The sequence below is a fragment of the Mauremys reevesii genome, linkage group 12 (genome assembly GCF_016161935.1).
Source record: "Mauremys reevesii isolate NIE-2019 linkage group 12, ASM1616193v1, whole genome shotgun sequence".
NCBI classification, from domain to species: Eukaryota; Metazoa; Chordata; order Testudines; family Geoemydidae; genus Mauremys; species Mauremys reevesii.
This window is the reverse complement of record NC_052634.1, coordinates 51,666,763-51,673,318: the sequence shown is the minus strand read 5'-3', so window position 1 is coordinate 51,673,318 and position 6,556 is coordinate 51,666,763. Positions and strand designations below refer to the sequence as shown.

General features: G+C 47.7%; 1 non-coding gene across 1 annotated transcript; it reads left to right on the top strand.

Annotated features, from left to right (window-relative positions):
• The first annotated feature begins 1,001 nt into the window (after positions 1-1,001).
• On the top strand, positions 1,002-1,073 carry TRNAC-ACA. The gene has a single exon. It is a non-coding gene; the product is annotated as a tRNA-Cys (tRNA).
• The last annotated feature ends 5,483 nt before the right edge of the window (positions 1,074-6,556 follow it).

Below are 6,556 nucleotides of genomic sequence, written 5' to 3'. Positions count from 1 at the left end.
GGGGGCCACTGGAATCTGAACTGTGACACGCCCAGAACATCCCTTCCCTTGAGGAGGCTCTTACCTTCTAAACAGGGACATCTGTTTTCTAGTAAAATCACTGAAAGGGAAGGAGAAAACTCGAAAGAGGCTCCTCCTGGCGCTCACGTACGTGAACCCGAATACTCTCTCTGTCCTCAAAGAGAGACCTCGAGAAGGAGACTTGCTGAAGCAAAGCCACAGGGGTCTCTGAGGTTTCCCTGGCCCCTCGCCCCTGTCCTGCCTGGCTGATGTCAGCATCTCTCTGTGAGGTCACCACCTCCCCACCACCTTTGACCAATTGTCTGAGGTCCTGCAAAAGGCCTTTGTGATGTCACTGCCACACCCCTCCCTTGCTGTGCTAATGTCCTGCCCCTGCCCAGGCACTTTGGAGGTTTGAGCTACTCCCTGTGGATCACCCCACTCAAGGAGCGTTCGTTCTAGGCAGCAAGCTGGCTAGACAGGAAAACATCAGACGCTGTTTGGATGGGTCTCAGGGGAGGGGCAGGGTGGGTGGGTGGGTGGGGGGGAACTGAACGCAATGCTCCAGATGTGGCCTCACCAGTGCTGAATAGAGGGGAATAATCACTTCCCTCCATCTGCTGGCAACGCTCCTACTAATCCAGCCCAATATGACCAGTTACCCATATTGAATGCAGACACAGCAATATCTGATACATTGGTTCCTGTCCATTCAGGAGGTTATTTCCGACCTATTCATAAATAATGAAGCTGCTCTAAGCGGAGGGGAGAGAGCTGTCCCATCCGTGCAGTTAATCCATCTCCCCGAGAGGTGGTAGCTATGTCACTGGGGGAAGCTATGCTGGTGGGTGTGCAAGCTGTGGTGTCTCCATGTGTATATAAAGTTTAATCAAACCCCATTTTTAAAACCCCTGTGGTCTGGGAATAGAAAAGGAGCTCTCTGAGGCAGAGCCTGTCCTTCAAAATCCTTAAGATCACTGACTTGCTTCTGCAAATGTCATGGGGGTATAGCTCAGTGGTAGAGTGTTTGACTACAGATCAAGTGGTCCTTAGTTCAAATCCAAGTGCTCCCTTCCAAACCTGTTCCCTCAATAAAAATAATTCTATTTTCAGGAGCTCCACTAAATAGGGATCCCTGAAATGAATGGACACACTCAATGTTTTCCTGTGCAAATGCATAAAAACCTAGCAAACAAGTCCCCCAGCTGAAATCAGTTCCAATCCTCTAAGTGTCTAGGTTTGTTTTCATCAATTAAACAAAGGCCCATGAAGACACATTTGCAGGTCCTTGGCCTCCATGGGTTACAATGTGCAGAAGAACAAGAACCACATCCACTTGGGAGGCATGGACTAGTCTGTATTACATTTGGTAAGTAAGTTGCCATTGGGACTGAAAACTCTACTGGGGGTGGACAGGAGCCTGTTACAAAAATAAAATAACCAAGATTTACTAAACTCCCTGTTACACATTCAATCCTCTGTTTGTGCACACGGCATCAATTGGGGTGCTAATAAATGGCAGCCTTCCTTTCACACAGATCATTGTTCCTTGTGACTTTCAGATGCATTCGAATGGCAGCTGTTCAGAGGTCATGTGCTGCTAGTTCATGAGCAGCAGCAGAGTCTCTGTACGTTTACCAACCGTAGAGCTGGGTGTGTCTGCATCCAAGTAACTGCAGAGTCAGTGTAGTCCCAGACAGTTAATTGCACAGTCTCACTTTCTGGTCTCATTGATCATTTGGTTAGAAACAGCAACGGTTTGGTGGGTTTTGGTTTTTTTCCCCTTCATTTTCTCCTAAGGAATGTGTGATCTTGAGCATGTTAGTTTAAGTTCCCTGTGGGTCAGGAAAATTCCATCTCCTTGAAATAGCTGGGGAAGTGACCTGTTTGTATCACCTAGAATAAAGGAGCTTTTAAAGAAGAAACTGCTTTACAAATATGCTGGGATAAAAACAGTAAATTCCACGGCCAGACACCAGGCCAGGATCAGTGGATGGGGCCAGGATCAATTAATTACAGAAGAAACAAATTCTTGAGAAGTAGCTCTAATTTGTCCCCAAACCTTTCCTTGTTCTCATATGCTATCAGGGATTCTCTTATAGAGGGCAGAGTTAAGGTTATCTGGGCATATACTCTCACTCTGTATTCCCTGTTTTTCCAGAGTTTGAGTTTTACTGAACTCGATGTTCTGGAAGGTAAGAGATAGTCACAGTCAAAGTTAACTCTCTGTTAACAAAGGTTTTGTTAGTGACAAATAATGAGACAAATCCCTCACTGCGCTAATTCCACTGACTTCAGTGTACTCTTTCTCTATTTCTAGTTCCAAAAAAGTAAGCAAATTAAAACAACCTTGAGAACTAAAATGCTGTGAGAAAGTGGAAATTTTAGTAGCTCAAATAATTCAGTTTCTTCTGTGTCTTGTGCGTCTGTAAATGGCACAACACGTTAATTTATAAGCACATCTTTCTTAACTTCTTTAAATATTCTGTAGTACATTGACTATATTGAGTGGGTTGTTCAATGCAGTGAGGTTTTCATGCATTGCCTAATACATATTTTTCATATTATGTAAATGAACACAACTCATTGAACACAAAATTGTGTTTTTCATGCTGTGAACTGTGTCGGTAGCTCAAATTAATAGGTTTATTTTCTTTCTCTCTCTGTGAGGCACAACAAAATAATTTAGTGATGCTGAAAACGTTCCCTTCTCCTCCAGAACTGCCTTGGAATCACCTTCCCTTTGTAGATTAATCTGCCCCTGAGTCTCTACAAGGAAAATATAGTTTCTATGAAAAAAAACACAATTTTTTAATTAAAGGGACTGAGACAGAATAGGTTACTCAGACATAGGTTAGGGGTTGTTATAGAAGTGGGTGGGTGAGATTCTGTGGCCTGCGTTGTGCAGGAGGTTAGACTAGATGATCATAATGGTCCCTTCTGACCTTAAAGTCTATGAGAATAGCCACATGATGGCGACACATCAGGAATGCAAAGCAACAGGTTCCTGGTTTGCACACTGATGGTGACAAGGGATTGAACTCGACTCCCCTCTTTTCACAGACAGATTTGTTTTATTCTCTGAGGTCAAACGTAAGTTTAAATGTTGTACTTAGTCCTCTGCCTTGTAGCTTCAACAGCCGCAGATGCAAGATGAGTTACTGCAGCCTAGACCTTGTGTCCGTGTTTAGGTGGTTTTCGCCTAAACGTTCAAGCAGCTCACAGCAATGTCCCGAGCTCCCCAAGTCCCACTGACAGCTGAGCTCTTCCTGCCCACTGAGCCCAGCCCAGACAGTGGGTGGGGGGTGAGTTTGTACCCAAATAACTGACAGTGCCAAGCAAGGAGCAAAGAAATGTTTGCTTCGGTCACTAGGTCTCTGTTTCTATTGCTCGTTTGCTCTCTCCCCTTCCCTGATAAGGAGCAACGGTAAGAGAAGAAGAGGTTAAAACATGTGCTAGGTGGTGGCTGGGTTTGGATGACAAATTTAAAACCATCTCAGCGCCCTCTAGTGTGACACTGACACCATCAGATTCTCACCTTTCACTCACACTTCATTAATAACAGTTTCCCTGAACTACTTTGCTGTGATGATTTCAATGGCTCCTACACCGATACCTGCTGCCCCTTCTGGCTGGTTAATTGCACTATTTGGAACCTGCTCCTAAAATTACACCTTTCCTGGGAGCAAGATTCAGTACTGCCCAAGGAAACCCCATTGGGTTCCAAGTGCAGCCCAGGCAGGGTGGCAAGAGGACAGCCCAGGGGTCTCAGAGCTTCTTCTTCCTCACAGAGAGAAGGTTAAGGGGGGCCACTAGTTATGACTCCTGGGTTTTAGTCCTGGCTGTGGGAGGAAAGGGGTGTTTAGTGGATTAGAGTTGGGGGCTTAGGAATCAAAGAGGAAACATCTCCTTTTTCAGCTTCAGTGCACATTGAACAAGAACATGGCTTCTCATCTCTTCGGTTTCAGAGGAGCAGCCATGTTAGTCTGTATCCTCAAAAAGAACAGGAGTACGAGTGGCACCGTAGAGACTAACAAATTTCTTAGGTTCTGTTGCCATCATGTGGCCATTTCATTTCACTTCTTATTGTTAAAAGGTCTGGGTACTTTGCACAGAAACATCATTTCCTTGGCAGAGACGGAGAAGTGGAAGCTGCATTGATTGAATCCTCTGAAAATTAGATAAGGATTAAAATATTCCCCAGACAGCTCAGTCCCAACCGTCCTCCCTCACTGCTGCCAGTGAAGCTCAGTTCTGTCCCACGGCCCCAAGAACTGCTGGGTGCAAGTCCTGGGCCTGATGTGAAGTAAATGTAGGGGTGACTCTGCCTGCCTAGACTGTTCTGTAGACAAATTCAGACACAGACCATGTCTGGTGAAGGAGAGACAGATGGATTGTTTTTCTCATTTTAAATTTACTTGATCATTTTGATGGCAAAAATATTTGTACGAGACCATGAAAAAAGGAAGAAACTATGAAAATACCCATGGGAGAAAGGGGGTTTCTGAGAGCCGGGGTAGATATGGAGATTTTTATGAAAGGGGAGAGGCCAAAGTAGGGCCTTTAGCTGGAGCAAAGGGGGAGGGTTTTTTGTGCAGTTTCATTTTAACTAGCCTCACATCCTGTAGTCCCTACTTCCCCACCCCATCAACAAGTGACCTAGCGCCTTCCCACTGGCAAAGCCACCTGTGACTCCTAAGACAGCCCCACTGGTCTGGCCCTCCTCCCCACTGCAAAAACTGCAGACCTTTCAGCACTCCCTCTCCTAGCTGGACCCCCTGGCAGCCAGAGCTCTCCGCAGAACTGCCGTGGTTGCTCCCCTGGGGCTCTGGTCAAGGATGGCTACCAGCTTTTCCTGAGAATGCAGTTGAGAAATGACTCACCCTTCTCTAGATTCTCACCTGTGGGCTCTGAGAAGCAGGATGGGGCCTGTATGATAAAGTCCATGTAACATTCCCCTCACATCCCAGCCCTGGTATGTCGCCAGTAGCTGCTGTCCCTGGGTAGCAGCCAAGGATGTTTCCCACCATTCAGGAGACCCCAGCCTGGGACTAAAGTCAGCTTCAGGCTTCTCCTCTCTCCCTTCTTGGAATCAGGTTCATGTTTTTGCCAAGAGTTAAAGCAGCCCGAACCCCCAGAGTCTGGATCAATGTCACAAGTTCCCAGTGTCTCCATGGAAGACAATTTGTTAAATCCCAGATGAGTGGGGTTAAATCAGTTCTCAGCCTGAGTCCTTTGCTCTTAATCCTGAGGATATTGTCCCACCATGGGGCCATTTCCCACCTCTCTTTCCTAGGGAAGCACAATTTTCTTTGCACAGACACAGGAGCAGCAAGATCTTTCTCTGTCCCTTGTGCAAAGCTGGGGGCCAAATTCCATGGAAACAATGGACAAGCCAGGGGCCCTGGGCACATCCAGCCCTGGCCGTGAGATGTTCCCTCCCCTCTTTCTTTATGCCCCTGTTGTTATTTCATGGATTGTCTGGGATGGGGGAAAAGCTGAGTTCACTCCAGGTGGAGGGGGAAAGAACCCTGAAAATCTCAGGCCCCAACTCCTGCTACCAGGATCACCGAGGTGCTGGGGATTTGAGTAGGAAAGGGACTGTGTGAATTGTCAAGGTGGGAATGAATAACAATCTACAACTAGATCCACCTCATTAATCACTGACACAGGCTAATCCTGCTGCAGATAGAAGGGAAACTGGGAGTGATTCTTTGCTGTTCAGCCATGGAAACAGTGACCCCATTGCACCGCAGTGAATGTGCTGGGGAAAGCTGGACTTCACAGGCAGGTGGAAAGAGCAGATCCTAGAAACACCTGGAGCTCCCCACACCACTGCTGCCACCAGGGTCAGGTGTTGAGCGACTCACAGTGCCCCCCCCTCCCCTTCCATTACCTTCCAGCAGGGGGTGGCAGCACCCCCCACCCAATGCAGGGGAGAGGGCTGAGTGTATCTCTGCACCCTGAGCCCAGGGCACCCACTCTCTCTGCCCCACACATCGAATCTGGCCCTGCTGAAAAGTGACCCTAAGAACCAGCAGCCTCCAGGACCGCAGGTTTGGCCCTCAGAGCAGGGAATGTGTCCCCCAGGCTGCTCTTAGACCACTGGATGCTCTGGAAATAGGACAGCTTTGAGTGCAGTCTGTAGCACATTTAAGGATGTAGCTCAGTGGTAGAGCACATGCTTTGCATGTATGTGGCCTTGGGTTCAATCCCCACCATTTCCAGCTTCATTTTTTCACCCTGCTGCTTTGCTCATGCCCGGAGGGGATGTGGCCCAGCAGTCTCCCTGCAGGAGTTTCAATCCTGCTCAGTGAGGGGCAAGTGCCAATTGCATGGAAGGTCTGGGGGGGTTTCTGTTCCTAAATCACCTCGGTACATGTAAGATTCCCACCCGCTGTGCTGCTTGGGACAAGGGTAGATGAGAAGGGCGAATCCTCCAGCACTGGAGGGAAAGGTCCCATCTGCACAGACTGAGAGGCAAGGAAACAGAGGGGCAGTCAGTGCTCAGAGAGGAGAGAGGTCAGTGATTTACACCCACTAGGGGACACTGTCT